The 24,001-nt window shown below is 40.4% G+C and overlaps 1 protein-coding gene across 1 annotated transcript in view; it reads left to right on the forward strand.

Moving 5' to 3' along the window:
* Window positions 1-24,001, forward strand: part of LOC126281967 (nose resistant to fluoxetine protein 6-like) — a 381,389-nt gene that overhangs the window by 235,987 nt on the left and 121,401 nt on the right. The gene's annotated exons all lie outside the window — the stretch shown is intronic.

Below are 24,001 nucleotides of genomic sequence, written 5' to 3' on the forward strand. Positions count from 1 at the left end.
TTTCAAACAGCTGAGCAAAACTGAACGTACTCAGACATTGCTCTCTTTACTTATTCTGATCAACACTAAACTGACACACAATATTTTTAGCGCAACGCAATCTGACTTTCAAAAATCCCTACAAAAGAAGGCCCTGAGTAACAATAACCTATACCTTTCATGAATCACTTACCTCACAAAAATCTTCGTTACTCGCACTACTGTAATGCACCGAGCGTCACGACTGCCAGCTAAATAAAAGATTCAAACTACTGAAGGCACTAGCTACTGATAGGTATAGTCAGCAAATGAAAGATTTTGATAGAGAACAAACAATGTATTTAGCTTAATAATGTTCCAAAGTCATTCATGATACCCAGTATTACAAATATACTCTTTCTGGGGGATGCGCGTCCAGATCGTCCCCTCTTAAAATTCTACGATCTCTCTCCCCATATGTACCACTGCTGGCGGCTCACCTCCAACTGCGCAACACTACGCGCTGTTCACATCCAACTGACCAACACTACAATAGCGAAAATTTCAACAATGCAAACCAGCCACAGACTTCACACAGCACAGTCAGTGATTTTCATATAGAGCGCTACGTGGCCTTACCAACATAAAAACCTAAACAGCCTACATACATGCTACCCACAAAAAATTTACAAATTGTTTTGGGCAGTGGCCAATAACGATTTTTAATAAAAATTTTCATAATTATAATAACAAAGGTATCAAATTCACACACTTATTGTTGCAATGTCAGTCAAAAGCAAAAGATGTTCTCATCAAGACCGTCCTGATCATTCATCACAACAGTAATTATAGTTTTCCTATTTTTCTTCACAGTATGAGCCGTAAAAGAAAAGGCACGTGAAAGTAGTTTATTTCCATGCAGTTTTGAAGAAGTAGTGTTGTCCTGCCAACGGAAAGACAATACTGACTCTTGACATGCAGTCAGGTAATGGGGCACAACAGATCAAACCCACAGCAGAGTCAGTCGAAGTTTTGAAGAATGTTGGTAGGCAGGTTATCACAGAGCACACTTAATGTAGTCCTGGTAGAGAGTATGGTATTGGTGGGCCATCAAAGGTGCACACTCTCTCTAGTCCTTGTAGATATAATGGTATTGGTGAGCCATCAAAGATGCAGACCCACTGTAGTAATTGTAGAGATGGCTGGCAGCCTTCTGTTGTGACTGTGCAGGTGCAAAGTCACCATTGAAGAGTCTTGTGGACAATATAACAAGTCCATAAACCACCACTTGTGCACTCACAAAGTTTTGGAACTGTCCTTAAACCCAGAAGTGCGGTTAACTAGTCTCTTGTTGAATTATTAACACATGTGCAAACACTAACAGTCTCAATTTCTCACATATTGTGCATATACTATGACCAACAGAAATGTGTGCACTGAAATGAATGCTTACAAGTTACTTAATTTGATGAACTGGTGTCAATTACAACTTTATAACATGATAATACAATTACAAAGGTATAGTAAACAGCATTAAAAACATAATAATACAGATAACATTTGTAGTAATACAGGCCTTACAAAAGAATAGAAATAAACATGTACATCAGTGTTACAGGAATTGTGAGATAAGTAAATACATAAAAGATCAGAATAGCTTTCGAAAATAATGTCTAAACATCTTTACAAAGTAAATAACATATTATTAATGTAAATTATATTTGAGGATAACAGTATTCCTTATCATAGTGAATGTAGCTCAGTAGTAGAAAAATTCTACAACATAAATCTTAGTAACTGAACACATGACCACAGGAAAAACACAAATACACAAGGGTACACAAACACATAGCGGAATAACACAAAAGGAAAGGACAGGGTTCGTTTTCAGTGTAACATTTGGTACTGCAGTCCAACACAAAACTTCATTTCATAGTTCTTTCCTCTTATTTCAACATTAGTTCCCAACAAAAAAAATCCTATCCAAGCATTATTTCTGTATTTATATGTTCACTTATTTCTTACATCATTATTTATTTTCCATTATCTTACCACATGATTTATTTCCAAGAAAATTCTACCTAAACATATCATCGCTAAATCCTACTGTTTGGTTCACATCCTCTTTCAAAAAAATTATTTCTCATTGTACAATACTCATTTTGGTCCAAATCTTTTTCATATAACTTCTAAATGCATTCTTTCCCTTTTCTCCATAATTAGTTTTTTATATAGTATCCTCCCCTCTTACGTGAATTTAAATCTACTGAGCTCAGATATATATATATATATATATATATATATATATATATACTAAGGGGGCGAGGCAATGACAAAAAAATGCAAATTGGCAAAGCAAACAGCAGTATATCTAAATTAGCAAAGCAAATGCAACGTTACAACTAATATGAGACAATGTGCACCAACAAGAAAAGTAAATCAGTAGTAAAACTTGGTTAATACAATGTAATGTTCAGTAGAACTTTGCCTGACAAACAGCAGCAGCAAATGCAATAACTTATATCTAAACATGACAAATCCACAAGAAGAAAAAATAGTCCACTAAAGACAACAATGCAGATAAGGGAAATGTCTATAAACATCTTAATGTCTCTGTCATTAAAGTGGTGCACCACAACAACTTACTCTACAAAAAAAATTACCAAGTACTTGAAAACAAAATTATATATGCAATTACTGTTATCAGTTCCTTCTTATTGTTCTTTCCTTTCAAAGTGCTCCTTTTTTGAAGAATGTGGATCATAAAATTATTATTTAACAGACCTGTTGACAGAAAGTGTTCACATTAGCAAATGCATTTAATATTATTTTATAAAACCAATGCTGCAACACTGCTGGAAATCAGATATCAAATGAAATAAGCAACTATGTACAAAGCAAAGCATAAAAACATCATTCAATAGCCATGTGGCATTTCATAAGTCAGTAGAAATTCTCTCAACTTTCGTAGAAAGACACTTCTCATAATCAGGTGTGCAGATGTAAGAATATTTCCCATCAATTCATAAACATTTCAGTAAGTAGCACGCAGTACGAGCTCCAAAATGTAATCATATGTTTCCAAGTAATTAGCGAGTTTTATTTGCGATGCTTTCTACAAAGGAATGTCAATAGCGAGGTTAATGGAGTCTTTTTTCTCCACGTAAGGGCTTTTTCTCCAGGCGACTGGCAAAGCTAGGCACCCACAATGCATTATGTCAAGGTCACTTAACTTTCTTACCAAAATATTTAGGACAGCAGTTTGTACTACAGTGACAGTCTCATATAAAAAAAATTTCACAGGTCGAGAATTTGTGTTACAAGTGTCTTGCTTAAGATAATCTCTGTCATTACTTAAGGGTAAAAAATGTGCCAGGCGTCGTAATTATCGTCGTCCATAAGCAAAGTTCTGTAGAAGTCAATGTACTAACCTCGTAATAAACAAAAGTGAAATTCTATGCATATATATATATATATATATATATATATATATATATATATATATATATATATATATATCGTAGTTATTATGCACATACTGTGATCAAGAAAGTACTATACTGTAACGTATTGTTGTGCTATAAAAAAAGTCCCTCTCATTATAGCTATACCACAGAAGTTTCTACTAAAACATGTTTTACTTTCCAGAAGAATTCAGAAAAAACTGTGCAAATATGAAACAGATACAGCGCAAAAGCAATAATATAAATTATGTCACTCACTAGCAGCGTCATGATATAATCGTGTAGCTGTCAAATAAACTAACCACTGTGTCATCTGGTATCTCCCAGAGAGTACTTTAAATAAAGAATATATTTTCAAGTAAACCAAAACGTTGCATTAAAATCTCATTAGCAGTACCGGTATATGTTCTAAGTATGTGAGCCTTATAGTCGTTACGTAATCGTGCAACTAACAAGCAAGAATGTACAAACACAATAACACTATGTCGTCTGTTGACTATAACAATACATTCGTAATTACTGTCTAAATATGCTCCCTAGGTTCTAGACTGGATAGTTAACTTCAAAACATTGTTGCATGTTAACAGTTTCTAAGTGTGACAAAGTATACTAGTAACGTGAAGTGAAAAATTTTATTGCAAAGACTAAACTACAAAGCAGATTATCTCTCAAAAAACGGTTTTACATGTGAAATTTGGTGCTACCTTTTACCCTTTCTAGTGCGCAGAGTTTGAACTTCAAAGCAATAATCATGTCGTATACGTCGGTAAGGAATACTAAAATTTTTCTCAAGGTTAGCATCTATGTTAGTTTTCTCTGAGCCAGCCAAGGGCTCTGCCCTGTTAGAATCCCGCCAGTTCTGATGAAATTCAGGTCTGCCGTTACGATTATATCGTCTGTCGTCATGTCGGTAGGTTCCATAGTTTCTTTCTTGTCCGTCACGTGGTGTAAGTGCGCGCTGAGATGTTGCGTCTGAAGTTATACTGTCTCCTTTGATGTTCCCTCATTGTCTGTTTCTCTGATTGCCTCTGTCATATTCATTACTACGGAAATGCGATCTTTCTCTGTGATTATTATTACTCTGCCAGTGTTGTCATATGGGTGGTGTCTGTTTTGGTCACGATTTGCGTTGTAAACATAGCCTTATCGTGTTCAGTTATTGTTTCTGTCGTCACAGAATTGTGACGGATGTGATCTGTAATGATTGTTTTCCTGTTTTCGCATCCCGCAACTGTCTGTGTCAATAATCTAGTTCTTCTAAGTGTCCCTGAAAAGCTTCAGTGTCGTCTTTGCAACGTCCTGCCAAAACACTATGTCTTAAATGGTAAGGCAATTTGATTAGGCAAATGCGGATGAGTTCTGAGTGGCTGTATGGGTATGACAGGTACTGATTCTTATGCAATATGTCTTCAAAATATTTCACAAGACCAGAAAATTCAGATTGCTCGAAATATTTCATCATTATGATGCTATGTTTTACTCCGTCTTGTGTAGCTTGAGACCAATATGCTGAGAGGAAGGCATGATAAAGTTCTCCACCGTGACAATCGTGAATGACCGATCGCATTCTTACAGCTGGTTCATTTTCTAAATAGCCACACATAAATTCTAATCTGTGCTCTAATGACCAGTTGGGAGGAAAACAATGAGATAATTGATGAAGCCACGCTTGTCGATGAATGTCGTGGCCAGAATTCTTAAATGTTTTGAATTTACTTGTAGCAATGAACAGCTTATAGTCAAAATCGTCGTATTGGCGAGTCGCATATCGGTCACTGTTGCGTCGCGTCGGCGGTTCCATCTCAAAATTTGGTGCACCTTGCCAATTTCTTTCATAATTTTCGAAATGTACTGTGTTATTATTTTGTGGCTTTTCCGTATTTCTAAGTTCCTCCTCCCGTGTTGGAGCGCGAGTGTCCTCTGAAATACGTAATTCTTGTACTATCTGTGTCAACTGATCTTGTACTTCGCGGATTTCTCTATTGTACTGTGTATTGATTTGATTCTGATTTTGTTTGAATTTTCTGATTTGTTCATAGTCTTCTGTGTCAGTGAAGGCTACAGGTCTTGTGTCATTCAAATAATCATCTACCATTGTAAATGAGTTAGTGAACTGATCCGAAAGTTCAGCTACTTTCTCCTATAATGAACTGATTTCCTCAGTGTGTTTTTCTGAACCAATCTTCAGAGTGTCCATTTCTGTTAAAAACGTATCTACTATGTCCTTTAAGTTTCCTTGAGTTTTTGCAAGTTGCGTATCCGAATCGGTAGATGCAATTGAGTCAATTTTAGCTTGCAAGGTGTCGTGATTTTCATGATTAATAGTTTGCAGCTCTTTTATGGCTGCTTTGTGATTCTGTAATACATTTTCATGACGCGAAAAAACAGGTTGAAAGTTTTCACAAATCTATGTTTTTACGTCACTGCAGACTTTTTGACATTTCGATTCGATTTTAAGTCACTCAGCAGTTAAATCTTCAGGTGTTTGTTCAAGCTTGGTGTCAAACTTTTGAAGATTTTGTTCCATTCTGTCTAACTGTTGCTGTGTTTGTCACTGATTTAATAATGTATAATAATGTATTAGTGTCTGGAATCTGTTCCTCTATGCTTTTCGGCAATGCACTTGCACCGGCAACATTCATATTTTGACAAGCAGAAAATGCGTCTTCACTTACTCGAGAAAACGGTGAGGACTCAAAACCTGAATCTACAGTATTTGCAAGATTGTGTCCTGTCATTTCGGATTCCTGAGGCGAGCTGTTGGCGAGCGATCGATCGATAATGCTTCCCTGTTGACTAATTGTTTCACTGCCTACACCATTATTTGCTCCATTTCCCTATGCACAATTACCAAATTACTACGTTGAATGTCTGTTAATTCATTATACGGTGGTGCAGATAAGCTACAATCGTCGTCAATGTCATTTCTCAATTTACTTTTGAGTCTAGTGTTACGTTTTTCACACGCCATAATTATCCCGTATTTCACACGATAACAAGAAAAGCACAATTTGAAGAGCAAAAACAAGAAAACACATTAGCATAACACTGAAAATAATATCTCGTTAATTGCAAGCCCAGCTGCGAAATACTTGGAGTAAATCTACATGCATTCCACAACTGTTTTACTGTACAACAATGAAAAACTACAACTTCAAAGGAAATTCTCTCTATAATTACGCGCTATCAATAAACAATGGCTACATTAATTACACAAAATACAAAAAAAATAGAATATTCGTGTGAAGTATCCTCGGCTAAGGGTCGACATATGAATCATCCCCTTTGAAAAATTACTGAATTACTGTGCTGATAAACCTCTACGTTATTTGATTTTCAAACAGCTGAGCAAAACTGGATGTACTCAGACATTACTCTCTTTACTTATTCTGATCAACACTAAACTGACAAACAATATTTTTAGCGCAACGCAATCTGACTTTCAAATATCCCTACAAAAGAATGGTCCTATTATCAATAACCTGTACCTTTCATGAATCACTTACCCCACAAAAACTTCGTTGCTCGAACTAATGCAATACAGCGAGCACCACTACTGACAGCTAAATAAAAGATTCTAACTGCTGAAGGCACTAACTACTGATAGGTATAGTCAGCAAATGAAAGATTTTGATGGAGAACAACGTATTTACCTTAATTTTGTTCAAAAGTGTCAGTTCATGATATCCAGTATTACAAATTTCCTCTTTCTGACGGACACACGTCCAGATCGTCCGCTCTTAAAATTCTGCCATCTCTCTCCCCACATCCACCACTGCTGGCGGCTCACCTGCAACCGTGCAGCGCTATGCGCTGTTCACATCCAGCTGCCCAACACTACAATAGCGAGTATTCCAACAATGCAAACCAGCCACAGATTTCACAGAGCACAGTTAGTGATTGTCATATAGAGCGCTACGTGGCGTTACCAACATAAAAACCTTAGCAGCCTGCTTACAAACATCCTCTTTTATGTTTTTTAAAAGCTGTGGCTAAATTTTCTCAGTGCGCTATCACCAAAAATATCATACTTATTTCAACGTGAAGACATGCGTCTCACTCACGATGGATTAAACGAAATCTTTCTTTAATGTTACGCGATAAGCCAATTAAACACAATGCTTAATTATTTCTGTTTCTGTGAGGCTTGATGCTCTAGTATAGCTTCCTATGTGCAATGGCAAGGTGCACATTTATCGAAATTATTTTTAATAAAACTGTACCTTTGGCCCAAAATGAAATGGAAAATATTACAAGACGACGCTTTGTATGTATTGAGATTATTTTTTAATGTTTTTCGCATTAAATGATTATTAAAAGGGCTTTTATCATTTTATCTTTAACGTGGCGTCGCTACAACAACGGGCTTACGCGAAATCGCCAGGGCAACATTTAATTATTACGAAAGTAAATTGTGGACAAGGGAAGGTACTAGCTACTAACAAAAAAACTTATTCTACAATAGTTACTTGCATATACATTTAACAAAAATAATAATAATGCTACAGATAATTGTATTAATTACTATATCCAATTGTACAATAAAACCGAACCTACTAACTGATAAGTTAAATAAACACTTCACATCTACCTTACTTGAGTGACTAAGAGAACATTGAGGAGAACGATACATCTGAACATCAATACTATCAGACTATCTACAGACATAATAACGCAAAGAAGCCAAGCACTCTTCATTTCTGAGCATAACAAAAGAGTGTATGTGCAGTATCCTATTGGCAGTAGTTCAAAACTCAACTGAAATACATTATTCCTGTCTCTCACCAAATGCATGTAGAACATTAGAAAAGTCACTTCTCACTTTCTTGTAAAACACAGCAATAGACACACTTGTAATGAAATGTTTACGAACATTCGGCTGGCCAATAGCTGCACGACATTGTGTATCAGCTCGTGACGTGGACGCTACAACACCCAAAGCACGACATAATGTACCAGGTTAAAAAAAAAGAAAAAAGAAAAAAGTTCTGAGCACTATGGGACTTAACTGTTGTGGTCATCAGTCCCCTAGAACTTAGAACTACTTAAACCTAACTAACCTAAGGACATCACACACATCCATGCCCGAGGCAGGATTCGAACCTGCGACTGTAGCGGTCACGCGGTTCCAGACTGTAGCGCCTAGAACCGCACGGCCACTCAGGCCGGCGCACCAGATTCCGGACTTTTCTTGCAGCGTGCCGATTCCAATATAGTCATAGGACACCAGACTATTCGTTTTGCGAAGTGCAGAATTTTAATTTCGTAAACATTTGAAGTAAGTTGATAATCATAGTACCACTTCTAAATCTTATCAAGATCTCACAGAATACCTGTGCAGTCTCTTTAAGATCATATTTCATTATAGATAACTACATCATCTGTAAAATTCTGAGGTTATTATCAAAATTGTCCGCAACATGAACAGCGAGACACGGAACACACTTCCTGGGGTACACGCGAAGCTATCACTACATCAATCGATGACTCTCCGTCGAAGATAACTTGATACGTCGCCTCTATCAAGAAATTTTTAATCCAGTCATAAACTCTGCGAGATACCCCAATTGGTCGCACTTTTCATAATAAGCGCTGGTATGATAGTGAGTCAAATGCTTTCCGGAAATCAAGACATACTGCGTCTACCTGACTGCCTTGATCCATAGCTTTCACGTCACGTGGTAAAAGTGTAAGTTGGGTTACACTTGATCGATGTTTCCGCTATGTGTGCTCGTCGCTATGTAGAAGGTCCTTCTGCCCCAGATACCGCATTATGTTTGAGCTCAGAGTATTCTATAAAATTCTACAATAATTGAATATCACGTATATTGGACGGTAATTTTGCGGATCACTTTGGTTACCCTTCTTGCATGCCGGTATCATCTGCGCTTAATTCTTCCTACTGGGACTTCTGGGAAAGGTTTTTCCTTCGAAGAATAACGGTAGATTATACTTAAAAGAGGGGCTGACTCAGCCGCAAATCGGTATTGAATCTGACAGGTATTCCATAAAGCTCTGGGGTTTTCTTCAGTTTTTCTATGGAGAGACCAATTTTAGATGGGTGTAGGTTGCAGTAGTTATCCAGAGATAAAGAGGTTTGCACAAGATTGACTAGCGTGCAGAGTTACAGAAAACCCGTCAACAGAGTGAAGAGCACAGCAGGACAAAAGAATATATTAGCTAATTTTCATTAGACGGATCCTAAGTTAGAGTTAACGCTAATACCACTAAAGGCTACACAGGGTGAACATTAACAAAACCGACAAACTGCAGAGACGTATTTCTGGCTGGAAATGGAGGAAAAAATATCCTATGAATATGTGTTCGAAGATGGACGGTGCGCATGTAACGACAACAAATCGCCCTGAAAACAGTAGAGAGCTAGATTGCATGCACTTCACAACAGACGTTCAAAGCGGCCTCCATGGGAAGCAGTGCATGCTTTCACATGTAGCATCATACACTGCCGCACTCATAATCATGCGTGGAGGATATACTGTGCTGGGATTCGTCTCAATATCTTGCAGAGGCCGACCTCCAAATCTGGTGCACGCACAATCCACCGCCTCCCTGCACGTTCGTCTGTCTGAAAAGACCCAGGATCACACAAACTCCCAAAAACGGCTCGAAATGTTGTGTGATGTGGTTGGTGTCCATGTAGATCATTGTTCTGGTATCGCCGAGCTGCCTCTCGATTGTATCCATCTATTTGGCCTTACACAAACACGGTATTGGCATGTTCTCGACATAAATACCGGACCATTCTGCTGATTAAAGTACGCTGCGTGAATCACACAGCCTGCAACACACAATGAAAGTACGGCACGTGATCAGAGTCGGATTTATTAATGTTAACCCTATAGAATAAAACATGGCAGTATTTTATTACTGGATTAGAAAGTCTTAGTTCTTGATGTGCGGGGAAAAATACTGAATTTAAATCAGATACATGAAAAAATAAGCATCAGGAGTGGATAGCACTCCATTTACAATTCGCAAACTGTCATTACTGAACGGATAACTACAGCGAGTTTCTCATTTGCCTGGATTTCACAGATTGTAGAAAATACATCGGAATAATTTCGACAGAGATACCAGCACTCTTCTTAACACTCGACAAAAGGAACTGTGGTTAGGATGAAACGTTCTTTCGGCGACAATGTCATTGAAGATTTATGACAACCTAGGATAAGGTAACGATGAGGAAGGACATCGACCAACAAAATATAAAAAAGAAAGAAATATCCTATCTGATCTGGTACCTGCAAAACACCATAAATGTCGTTATAACGCTCTATTTATAAACGAAGTTGCTGTAATCTTGGTAAATAAAGATGGAGAACCAAAAGATAATGTTCTACACTGTTGAGATAATCAAATGACAGAAGTATCGCCGGCCGGGGTGGCCAAGCGGTTCTAGGCGCTACAGTCTGGAACCGCGTGACCACTACGGTCGCAGGCTCGAATCCTGCCTCGGGAATGGATGTGTGTGATGTCCTTAGGTTGGTTAGGTTTAAGTAGTTCTAAGTTCTAGGGGAATGATGACCTCAGATGTTAAGTCCCATAGTGCTCAGAGCCATTTGAACCATTTGAACAGAAGTATCAGAGCTTCATGTTTCATACGATCCTCCATAACATCCTCTTACGGTACCAAGAGGAGAAAATGGCTATTACGTAACAATCGGAAAAATAAAACCGTATATTACATGCAGTTTTATGCTTATGGCTTATAACTACAATAAATAATGTGAACTGTCTGCATTACGTTAAGAATCTTTTCAGTCAGTATTGTATTGCCATGACGGCCAACTTGTTTACAGGAACATTACATTACGTTCAACAGAATCAAATCCGGTTACTCGCTGATGAATACATGCATCTGCAATGTACAGTTAATCAAGATGCCAATATCGAACCTCTAATATACTACCATCTTATTTTACTGGTTCAGCACTACACATACACAAAAAAATAAGACCCCCAGTTTTTTTTTTTCACATTCATCCCTGAGAGCCAAGAAACTGAAAACGAACTATTTAAACAACAAAAATCGTCAGACGTGACAGCACGCCTCGAGGTTTTCATTGGAAACGTAGTAAATTTGAAGGACAAACAAATGAACAACAAATATTCGGTAACGTCAGTTGCTATATATCTAGTCTACAGAGGCGAAAGCGAGGATTGCCACTGGCTCATTTACTAATATGGTTAGATCCGAAAGTTCAGCCAGATGAAATCGATCCTACCAGTTCCGCTGAACTTCCAAACACGAGGATCGTCTTTTTATTGTTGGACATGGACTTTTAAAAATATGGTTCATGGTCCTTGCGGCGATCTCAATGCATCTTCACTTAGCATGGAAAATGACGTGAAGTAAAACGTATATGCCGAGCGGGGTAGCCGTGCAGTCTTAGGCATCTTGTCACGATTTGTGCGGTTGCCCGTGTCGGAGGTTCGAGTCCTTCCTCGGGCATGGGTGTGTGTGTTGTCCTTAGAGTAAGTTAGTTTAAGTTAGATTAATGAGTACGTAAGCCTAAGGACCGATGACCTTAACAGTTTGGTCCCATAGTCCTTACCACAAATTTCCATTTCCAAAACGTATCCTCGCTCGCTTATACCAGAGACACAGACCGGTGGCGATGGATATCCAATCTATCATCGGGGTAGTCCTGAGGATGGAGAGCCTGCTGCTCTCTTAAAAATACGTGGGGATGTAGTGAGTATTGCTAACAAGTGTAACGTTCCATACAATCCACTTTCACTAAGAAGTTTTAATAACCTTATAAAATGATGCAGATGAACTAACCGATTATACCAATGGTCATTATATGTGTTTCTCTGAAGCAACGTGGTATCTTTAAACAAAGATTTATCATCGATTTTCTACTGTGATACTCTTAGCAGTTCATCTAGAAAACCTGTTTTGTCAAAGAAACGAAATGCGCGACATACTACTCTTTTTGCTTTTTCCGATCTCTGTTCAACAGACGAGTTTGTGAAGAATCTGTTGTACCTTGAGGTTCATAGCTATTGTAGTTGGTGCAATAATAATTTCTCTGTGAGAAAACAGGGTTATACGTTGAAATTTCTCCTGGAATTAAAAAAGATACGGCTCTTGGCAGAATTTATACAGTTTATCCAAATGTTTCCTTTTACGTATTCTTTTACATCGCGTTTATAGACCTACCGAATAGACTGAAGACTGTTGATGGCGATGCTTATCCAGCGTTCCAAGCAACTTGTACTGCATTAAATCGCCTGGAGAATGATGATGATTTCGATGATACTCTGACAGAGGCGCCAGTTTCACAGACGCCATCAGAACTGTAAAATTTGTTCGCCATCATGTCAGTCTTTTGTCATTCGTCTTAACCAATAGCTATATGGGATATTTTAATATATATTTCGGTGAGGATTTCCTCTGTGAAGTGAGTTGGCTCATTTTCTTAATTATGCACGAGATATTCTTAATAAGACTCTTATTGAAATTGAAGGCAAAGTTGTACGTCACTGTGGTTTCTGTAATTGTGGAATACCAACGTAATGGAATTACCTATGAAATTACGCTCAGAAATTCATACAATATTAACGAACTTCCAGAGCAGATCAATACAAACCATCCGAAATTAATACGAACTCAGTGCAAAGCATATGACTGTATTACACAGTAAGTACAGGATAATATCCTGGAGACACTGGTAAAAGATTTTTGTTTAATCGACTTCTGGCACCATTTCGATAAATATGTTGTTTAGCTTCTTGTGTTTCATCGGGCATCGCTGCTATACTTGTAACGGGTGGAGAACTCTTCATTCCACTTCCAAATTACCCTTACGTGTTTCCTGTGGGCAAAGGTCAATATGTACTATTCGAAAAAAAAAGTACAGACCTCCTTGGAAGTTTTTCTCAGAGGAAAAAGTAATTATTAGGTATGAATGAACATGACACATGGAGCTCACCCTGAACTATTGATCGTACTCTCACATATCTTATATCATGTCATGAATTGATGGATGGCTTAACTTTTGTATTCGCTGATGATTTTCGGTAAAAGGGACAAGGACTGATATTCTCAAAGACTGTCTTCAATCATCAGCTATTATGGACATCCGTTACTAATTTCAATTTAAGAACTAACATCATAGCATGCTCTTGGAAGTGGCACAATACCACATGAGTATGGCTATACATCAGTCAATGAGAATCTTTTAACGTTAAGCCAACAGCTGATCTTCTAATTTGTGAAGATTGTTTTACAGTCAATTATCTTTTACAGAATCCATATCATTGCTTTTGCGAAAGAACGATCATTACATCCCGAAATATTTCTGCATCTGAAATAAACAAAATCATTTTGGAGAAATTAATAGAACAACGCAAGGAATACCAGTCGATCAGTACTGTTACCACCACTGAAGATGCACTTCATTATCCGCAAGAATTTCCAAAGTCACAGAATCCAGCTGGCTTTCTGCCACGTAGTTTGAGCCTTAAAATCAGTGTTCCAGAAATATTAGTCTACTACGCAGTCTCAGTCCTCCGAAACTTCGTAATGCTAACAATTTGCTGATCAGAACTATGAGAGGTAATGTCACTGAAACTACTATCCTCACAGGTTCAGCATCGCGAGAGGTCGCGCTCAAACCCCGTATACAAATGATACCAACCAATCTACCCATTCATTTTAAGCGACTCCAGTTGCCAGACTAACTTTCGTTTTCAGTAACAACAAACAAAATTTAAGGACATACATTGAAATAGTTGGAATTAATTTGCAATGAGTGTGTCTTTCGTATGATTAGTATTATGTTGCCCTTTCACGAACTGCTAGCTCAAAACCCAGTTCATACTTTTTCCGCACTGCAACCCAAAATTGATAACAGTTGTATATTCTGAAATTTTGTGATCATATTGTCTAAAAAAAATTTTAAGCCTTAATAGATATAAAATCTGTAACAAAGTAGTTTTCTTCATTCATATTCTGAAAATCTTATAATAACTTAGAGTTCCGTAGCTTTAAAGTGGCCGAAATCGTGAAGAGGAACCGAAATTTGCGTCCTGGCGTAATTCTCAAGTACGCACCAGATTAGGACTCAATCCATTTCTCAAATACACTTATCAATGTCAGAGCATTGCTAAGTTCGCTAATGAGTCATAAATCGCATGATAAAATTTTACACAGTCAAGTAATACACTTCCGGCTTTTAATCCGAAGACTGCTCTAAAATTCTTTTTTTGTGGATTAGTTATCACAACGCTTGCTCTGGTAGAGCTCGCATCATAGATGCCTCCCTAGGGGATTATCTGTCTTAAATACAGTCCTGTGCGGGAATAATTACACGTTTACGAGCCTTGGCACGAGGTAAGCCACAGGCCAAATGGCCTCCTGCCGTCACCGGTAATTGCTTTGCACTAGCGAATAGCGGTTCATACCCGTGTGCGTGCCGCCATTGTGACACTGTGCTGTGTTCACCGTGCCTGACCTCCTCTTGTGGTATGTAGGTATTGTATAGTGGTTGTTCTAAAGACTTGGACAGCTCTCATTGTTGATAACCTGCGGCTTAGGCCTTGGACGTGAGCATGCCCATTCTTTTGCAGAATTTCTCTCAGATAACACCAACTTGATACGATTTAGTCCATCAGCTGTCCCACTAAAGAGGACTTACACATTCATCTGCGATGAATTCAGTAAATCAATTTGTTTCACTTCTTCAGTTACAAAATACCTAACAAAGATCTAACTGTCTTCAACTACAAATTCTGAAATACATTGAAGTGACAAAATTCACGTGATACTCCCTTCTTTTGCCAGGCGTACTGCAGCACCTCGACATGGTAGGGTCTCAACAAGTTGTTGGACGTCCCCTGCAAAAATAATGAACCTTGCTGTCTCTATAGCTGTACATAATTGCGAAAGTGTTTCCGGTGGAGGATTTTGTCCAGGAACTGACATTTCGGTTATGTCCCGTAAATGTTCGATGGGATACATGTCGGATGATCTGGGTGGACAAACCATTCGCTCAAACAGTCCAGAATGTTCCTCAAAACAATCGTGGACAGTCATTGAGCGGAGACCTGGAGCATTGCCTTCTTTAAAAATCCAGTCGTTGTTTGGGAACATGGCGTCCATGAATGGATGCAAATGGTCTGTCAATTTTCCTAACATCCAGAGGACCCAGTGCATTCCAAGTAAACACAGCCCACATCGTTATGGAGCCACCAACAACATGCACAGTGCCTTGTCCATGGCTTCGTCGACTCAAGCCACACTCCACCCCTATCATCCACTCTTACCAACTGAAATCGGGACTCAACTGAACAGGCCACGGTTTTCCAATCGTCTAGGATCCAACCGATACGGTCACGAGCCCAGGAGAGGTGCTGCAGGTGATGTCGTCCTGTTAGGCAAGGCACTCGCGTAGATCGCCTGCTACCATAGCACATTAACGTCAAATATCGCCACACTGTCCTAACGGATAGGTTAGTCGAACATCCAACACTGACATCTGCGTTTACTTCACGAACTGTTGCTTGTCTGTTAGCACCGACAACTCTAGGCCAATGCCAATGTACTCGGTCGTTAAGTTAAGGCCGACGGCAAGTGCGTTGTCCGTGGTGAGAGGTAACGCCTCAAGTGTGATAGTCTCAGCTCACTCTTAGCACTCTGGGACGCAGAATACTTAATCCTCTAACGATTTCCGAAACGGAACGTCCCATGTGTCTAGCACTAATTACCATTTCGCGTTCAAGGTCCGTTAATTGCTATTGTGCGATCATAGTCACGCCGACAACATTTTCACATGAATCACCTGAGTACAGATATCAGCTCCGTCAATGCAAATCCCTTTTATACTTTCTGTATGCGATACTTGCACCATCTATATCCAACGACCTTTGTCACCTCAATGTAAGTTCACCTAAATCTGGTTGCCGAATGCGCTTCTTGTCGCCACGCCACTATCCCACGGGATGGAATATGTGCATCCCAACTGTGTGTGTGTAATGTTGCTCGTATGAAACTGAGCATAAGTTCTCTAAATGTTAGTGATTCGTGAGGCGGCATTTGGTAACAGCACAGTATTCACCTAGTGGGATGTGAGAAATCGCCTAAGAACCGCATCCAGGATAGCCAGCATACCGACCCCCCCTCGTTAAAGTACCGAGCGGATTCGACCGGGAATGGCGCATCCCCTCAATTCCTAAAGCGGCGCCTTAACATGCACAGTTGTCCGTTTGTGCAGCCCATACACACTGGTACGATGAATTTAAATTTCTGTCTGTCACTCGAAGATAGGCGAAGAGCAGTCAAGAGAGCAACAGGAAGAGTGCCAAGTTTTCCTCGTCCTCGTGGGCCAAATCAGAAAAAGCTTTTCCACTCTGGTTTCGGCGGCCGCCGTCTTGTTATGAGAAGTGATACTGAGGAAAGCACACAAAGGTCACGCAGAAACCAATAACGTTCACTGTATTTAAAACATTGGTGCCTGGTGGCCGGCCGCGGTGGTCTCGCGGTTCTAGGCGCGCAGTCCGGAACCGTGCCACTGCTACGGTCGCAGGTTCGAATCCTGCCTCGGGCATGGATGTGTGTGATTTCCTTAGGTTAGTTAGGTTTAAGTAGTTCTAAGTTCTAGGGTACTAATGACCACAGCAGTTGAGTCCCATAGTGCTCAGAGCCATTTGAACCATTGGTGCCTGACCGTGATTTATTTTAAACAAAGGAAGGTCGCTAATAAAGGGTGAATACGCACGGCGAAACGTAAAGCACTAGTATAGTTATCAGATCGAAATGAAATCTCGTAAACCGGTTCACAGTATGTCATCAGTAGTATGGTCAACCCAAATAACATACACAAACGCAGTCCAGGTTGCGCGGGGATTGTCATCCATAGATTGATGGGACGTAAAGTTTGAGTGAGCAGCGTTAATTGCGACGAACACAAAGTGAAGTTCTCAAGCTGTCTACATCTACATCTACATGACTACTCTGCAATTCACATTTAAGTGCTTGGCAGAGGGTTCATCGAACCACAATCATACTATCTCTCTACTATTCCACTCCCGAACAGCGAGCGGGAAAAACAAACACCTAAACCTTTCTGTTCGAGCTCTGATTTCTCTTATTTTATTTTGATGATCATTCCTACCTATGTAGGTTGGGCTCAACAAAATATTTTCGCATTCGGAAGAGAAAGTTGGTGACTGAAATTTCGTAAAAAGGTCTCGCCGCGACGAAAAACGTCTATGCTGTAATGACTTCCATCCCAACTCGTGTATCATATCTGCCACACTCTCTCCCCTATAACGTGATAATACAAAACGAGCTGCCCTTTTTTGCACCCTTTCGATGTCCTCCGTCAATCCCACCTGGTAAGGATCCCACACCGCGCAGCAATATTCTAACAGAGGACGAACGAGTGTAGTGTAAGCTGTCTCTTTAGTGGACTTGTTGCATCTTCTAAGTGTCCTGCCAATGAAACGCAACCTTTGGCTCGCCTTCCCGACAATATTATCTATGTGGTCCTTCCAACTGAAGTTGTTCGTAATTTTAACACCCAGGTACTTAGTTGAATTGACAGCCTTGAGAATTGTACTATTTATCGAGTAATCGAATTCCAACGGATTTCTTTTGGAACTCATGTGGATCATCTCACACTCTTCGTTATTTAGCGTCACCTGCCACCTGACACACCATACATCAATCTTTTCTAAATCGCTTTGCAACTGATACTGGTCTTCGGATGACCTTACTAGACGGTAAATTACAGTCTAATAGATCTGCTCAGATTGTCACCCAGGTCATTTATATAGATGACTTTCCCGGCAGCACAACGCTACAGGACACTTCCGCTGTACGCGGCTTGAGTCCACCCCGCCGTGGCCAGCCGGGCACTACCCTCTGGATAGAGACCGTCTCCAGGTTTAAGCTGTCGTCAGGCGAGATATCAGTACTGATGCAACACATCACCCTATTATTACGGTATATATGGACTAGCCACATTAATGTGGCCACCTCGTATGTTCGTCGTCAACGTGCGCAAAGAGCCGGTGGCAGTAATAGCAGTGAAGATTGTATAAGTCTTGTTGGGGATCAAAGTGCATTTCTCGTCGCAATGTACAAATGTCGCTATTTATCGGTCGTCCAAAAGGGTTTGACGATAGACTTTTGGGCCAAGGGTGCAAGCATTTCCGAAATGTCTAAGTTTGTAACCTGTTCGTGTGTCGCCGTGGTTACAGTACACCGTGCATGGCAAAGTGGCGCTATACGAAACAGGAGCCGAGGACACCCTGGTCACAATGCGCCATAACTGACAGGGATGAACGACAGCTGCGGATCAAAACTGGTTCAGATGGCTCCAAGCAGCATGAGACTTAACATCTGTGGTCTTTAGTCCCCTAGAACTTAGAACTGCTTAACCTAACTAACCTAAGGACATTACACACATCCATGCCTGACGCAGGATTCGAACCTGTGACCGGAGCAGCAGTGCGGTTCCGGACTGAAGCGCCTAGAACTTTTCGGCCACAGCGGCCGGCTATCTGCGGATATGTTCGGGCGAACAGACGAGGAACTGTTGGGCAAATGACTGCCCAAATGCATCAAGGCGCTGCCAGCGGTGTCTCCTCAATAACGGCTGAACAACTGTTGCTGCGTATGGGCCTTCGCAGCAGGCGCCTGGTTGATGCACCCATTCCGAATGCCGTACATTGGCAATGAAGGCTGGAATTTGCACTCCAGTGCCACAACTGGACGTCCACTGAGCAGTGGCAGGTAGCATTTTCAGATGCATCGTTCTTTACTCCGTCAGACATATGGTCGTTGGCGTGTACGGCGTGAAGGGTCTGAGCGCGAACGGTCAAGGCTGGAGGAGGGAGCATTATGGTCTGTGGAATGTTTCTGTGTTATTCTGGAAGGCACAGTGGTAAACATAAGTATGCAATAAGTTTATTTTCCTCGGCACAATGGCATCTACCAGCAGGTCAATGAATGTGTCACACAGAGTGCATACGTTCTTGATTCGAAGAGCACCATTATGGCCACCAAGATCACTGGATTTAAACACAATCGAGAATCTGCGGAACTATCTCGATCAGACTGTTCACTCCATGGATCCTTAGCTAGGACAACTGGCCACACCTCTGGAGTCGGCATGGCTCTCATCCCTGTCGGTATTTACCAGAATATCATTGACTCTCTTCCTGCACGTCCCGCAGCAGACTGCACAAGAAAAAGGTGGCTATTCAGTGTTTTGGCTAGTGTTTACATCACTGTGAACGGACAGTGTGTTAAACCGCAAGTGGTCACATTACTGAGAGTAGACAGTGTGTTAAGCCACTAATGTGGATCTTGTTTGAATAAACAAGATTCCTGGACGGTTATAAAAACACACACATACCTCCTATGTGTTAAATGTCGCTTGGTAATGGACAGTGCTCAAAACTGGTTGCGAAGTAAATTACTATCTAATGTGCCTGAGTTGGTTTAACAATTTTTCGTTTTCCTTTGAGGCTCGACTCCTCTCTCGGGCATGGGTGTGTGTGTTTGTCCTTAGGATAATTTAGGTTAAGTAATGTGTACGCTTAGGGACTGATGACCCTAGCAGTTATATCCCATAAGATGTCACACACATTTGAACAATTTTTTTTCCTTAGACGCTTGAAATTGGAACATCGTTGTTGTTGTTGTCTTCAGTCCTGAGACTGGTTTGATGCAGCTCTCCATGCTACTCTATCCTGTGCAAGCTGCTTCATCTCCCAGTACCTACTGCAACCTATATCCTTCTGAATCTGCTTAGTGTACTCATCTCTCGGTCTCCCTCTACGATTTTTACCCTCCACGCTGCCCTCCAATGCTAAATTTGTGATCCCTTGATGCCTCAAAACATGTCCTACCAACCGATCCCTTCTTCTAGTCAAGTTGTGCCACAAACTTCTCTTCTCCCCAATCCTATTCAATACCTCCTCATTAGTTACGTGATCTATCCACCTTATCTTCAGTATTCTTCTGTAGCACCACATTTCGAAAGCTTCTATTCTCTTCTTGTCCAAACTAGTTATCGTCCATGTTTCACTTCCATACATGGCTACACTCCAAACAAATACTTTCAGAAACGACTTCCTGATACATAAATCTATATTCGATGTTAACAAATTTCTCTTCTTCAGAAACGCTTTCCTTCCCATTGCCAGTCTACATTTTATATCCTCTCTACTTCGACCATCATCAGTTATTTTACTTCCTAAATAGCAAAACTCCTTTACTACTTTAAGTGTCTCATTTCCTAATCTAATTCCCTCAGCATCACCCGATTTAATTTGACTACATTCCATTATCCTCGTTTTGCTTTTGTTAATGTTCATCTTATATCCTCCTTTCAAGACACTGTCCATTCCGTTCAACTGCTCTTCCAAGTCCTTTGCCGTCTCTGACAGAATTACAATGTCATCGGCGAACCTCAAAGTTTTTACTTCGTCTCCATGAATTTTAATACCTACTCCAAATTTTTCTTTTGTTTCCTTTACTGCTTGCTCAATATACAGATTGAATAACATCGGGGAGAGGCTACAACCCTGTCTCACTCCTTTCCCAACCACTGCTTCCCTTTCATGCCCCTCGACTCTTATTACTGCCATCTGGTTTCTGTACAAATTATAAATAGCCTTTCGCTCCCTGTATTTTACCCCTGCCACCTTTAGAATTTGAAAAAGAGTATTCCAGTCAACATTGTCAAAAGCTTTCTCTAAGTCTACAAATGCTAGAAACGTAGGTTTGCCTTTTCTTAATCTTTCTTCTAAGATAAGTCGTAAGGTCAGTATTGCCTCACGTGTTCCAACATTTCGACGGAATCCAAACTGATCCTCCCCGAGGTCTGCATCTACCAGTTTTTCCATTCGTCTGTAAAGAATTCGCGTTAGTATTTTGCAGCCGTGGCTTATTAAACTGATAGTTCGGTAATTTTCACATCTGTCAGCACCTGCTTTCTTTGGGATTGGAATTATTATATTCTTCTTGAAGTCTGAGGGTATTTCGCCTGTCTCATACATCTTGCTCACCAGCTGGTAGAGTTTTGTCATGACTGGCTCTCCCAAGGCCGTCAGTAGTTCTAATGGAATGTTGTCTACTCCGGGGGCCTTGTTTCGACTCAGGTCTTTCAGTGCTCTGTCAAACTCTTCACGCAGTATCGTATCTCCCATTTCGTCTTCATCTACATCCTCTTCTATTTCCATAATATTGTCCTCAAGTACATCGCCCTTGTATAAGCCTTCTATATACTCCTTCCACCTTTCTGCCTTCCCTTCTTTGCTTAGAACGGGGCTGCCATCTGAGCTCTTGATATTCATACACGTGGTTCTCTTCTCTCCAAAGGTCTCTTTAATTTTCCTGTAGGCAGTATCTATCTTACCCCTAGTGAGATAAGCTTCTACATCCTTACATTTGTCCTCTAGCCATCCCTGTTTAGCCATTTTGCACTTCCTGTCGATCTCATTTTTGAGACGTTTGTATTCCTTTTTGCCTGCTTCATTTACTGCATTTTTATATTTTCTCCTTTCATCAATTAAATTCAATATTTCTTCTGTTACCCAAGGATTTCTAGCAGCCCTCGTCTTTGTACCTACTTTATCCTCTGCTGCCTTCACTACTACATCCCTCAGAGCTACCCATTCTTCTTCTACTGTATTTCTTTCCCCTATTCCTGTCAATTGTTCCCTTATGCTCTCTCTGAAACTCTGTACTACCTCTGGTTCTTTCAGTTTATCCAGGTCCCATCTCCTTAATTTCTCACATTTTTGCAGTTTCTACAGTTTTAATCTACAGGTCATAACCAATAGATTGTGGTCAGAGTCCACATCTGCCCCTGGAAATGTCTTACAACTTAAAACCTGGTTCCTAAATCTCTGTCTTACCATTATATAATCTATCTGATACCTTTTAGTATCTCCAGGGTTCTTCCACGTATACAACCTTCTTTCATGATTCTTAAACCAAGTGTTAGCTATGATTAAGTTGTGCTCTGTGCAAAATACTACTAGGCGGCTTCCTCTTTCATTTCTTAGCCCCAATCCATATTCACCTACTATGTTTCCTTCTCTCCCTTTTCCTACACTCGAATTCCAGTCACCCATTACTATTAAATTTTCGTCTCCCTTCACTATCTGAATAATTTCTTTTATTTCATCATACATTTCTTCAATTTCTTCATCATCTGCAGAGCTAGTTGGCATATAAACTTGTACTACTGTAGTAGGTGTGGGCTTCGTATCTATCTTGGCCACAATAATGCGTTCACTATGCTGTTTGTAGTAGCTTACCCGCATTCCTATTTTCCTATTCATTATTAAACCTACTCCTGCATTACCCCTATTTGATTTTGTGTTTATAACCCTGTAGTCACCTGACCAGAAGTCTTGTTCCTCCTGCCACCGAACCTCACTAATTCCCACTATATCTAACTTTAACCTATCCATTTCCCTTTTTAAATTTTCTAACCTACCTGCCCAATTAAGGGATCTGACATTCCACGCTCCGATCCGTAGAATGCCAGTTTTCTTTCTCCTGATAACGACATCCTCCTGAGTAGTCCCCGCCCGGAGATCCGAATGGGGGACTGTTTTACCTCCGGAATATTTTACCCAAGAGGATGCCATCATCATTTAATCATACAGTAAAGCTGCATGTCCTCGGGAAAAATTACGGCTGTAGTTTCCCCTTGCTTTCAGCCGTTCGCAGTACCAGCACAGCAAGGCCGTTTTGGTTAATGTTGCAAGGCCAGATCAGTCAATCATCCAGACTGTTGCCCCTGCAACTACTGAAAAGGCTGCTGCCCCTCTTCAGGAACCACACGTTTGTCTGGCCTCTCAACAGATACCCCTCCGTTGTGGTTGCACCTACGGTACGGCCATCTGTATCGCTGAGGCACGCAAGCCTCCCCACCAACGGCAAGGTCCATGGTTCATGGGGGTAAAAATGGGATACAACAAATGTCAGGTTTCCGTCAAGTCCACCAACTGCTTGGAAATGAAAGTGATATGCGTTACACACAAAGTAGATAGGAGTAACGCTGTCTACATTCCACATAAAAAGGAAGCTTACTCAGCGGGAATCAATATGAGAAATAGCATTTAAATAATGAGTGTTTTTGAGAAGAAGATATAAACTGACGGGAGAAAATGGCAACACTAAGAAGCCGATATGCGTATTTCTACATCTGAAAGATCATATCTATTCAAATTTCGCGTCAGTCGCATAAGAGTGGTCCTCTTAGCGCCAATCTAAGCAAGCAAATCAGATTTCCTTTAATTACGCGGTCTACCGGTGGTAAGCTTTAGTTACCTTTGAGATTGGACGTGAGGAGTTGAACTTAGTCAAGAATGCCTTTAAGACGACAAAGACGCCATTATCAACACCTCATCGAGTTTGAACGAGGTCATGTAATAGAGCTACGAGAAGCTGTTTGTTCCTTCTGCGATACTGCAGAGAGCAGCAATGTAGACATTGTACTTGACTTTCAGCAGCGGTGCTCACTAGAATGTTACTTCAAGGACAGCTCCGAGCCAGATGTCCTGTAGCGTGCATTCCACTGACC

Source organism: Schistocerca gregaria, chromosome 7 (genome assembly GCF_023897955.1).
Source record: "Schistocerca gregaria isolate iqSchGreg1 chromosome 7, iqSchGreg1.2, whole genome shotgun sequence".
Classification (NCBI taxonomy): domain Eukaryota; kingdom Metazoa; phylum Arthropoda; class Insecta; order Orthoptera; family Acrididae; genus Schistocerca; species Schistocerca gregaria.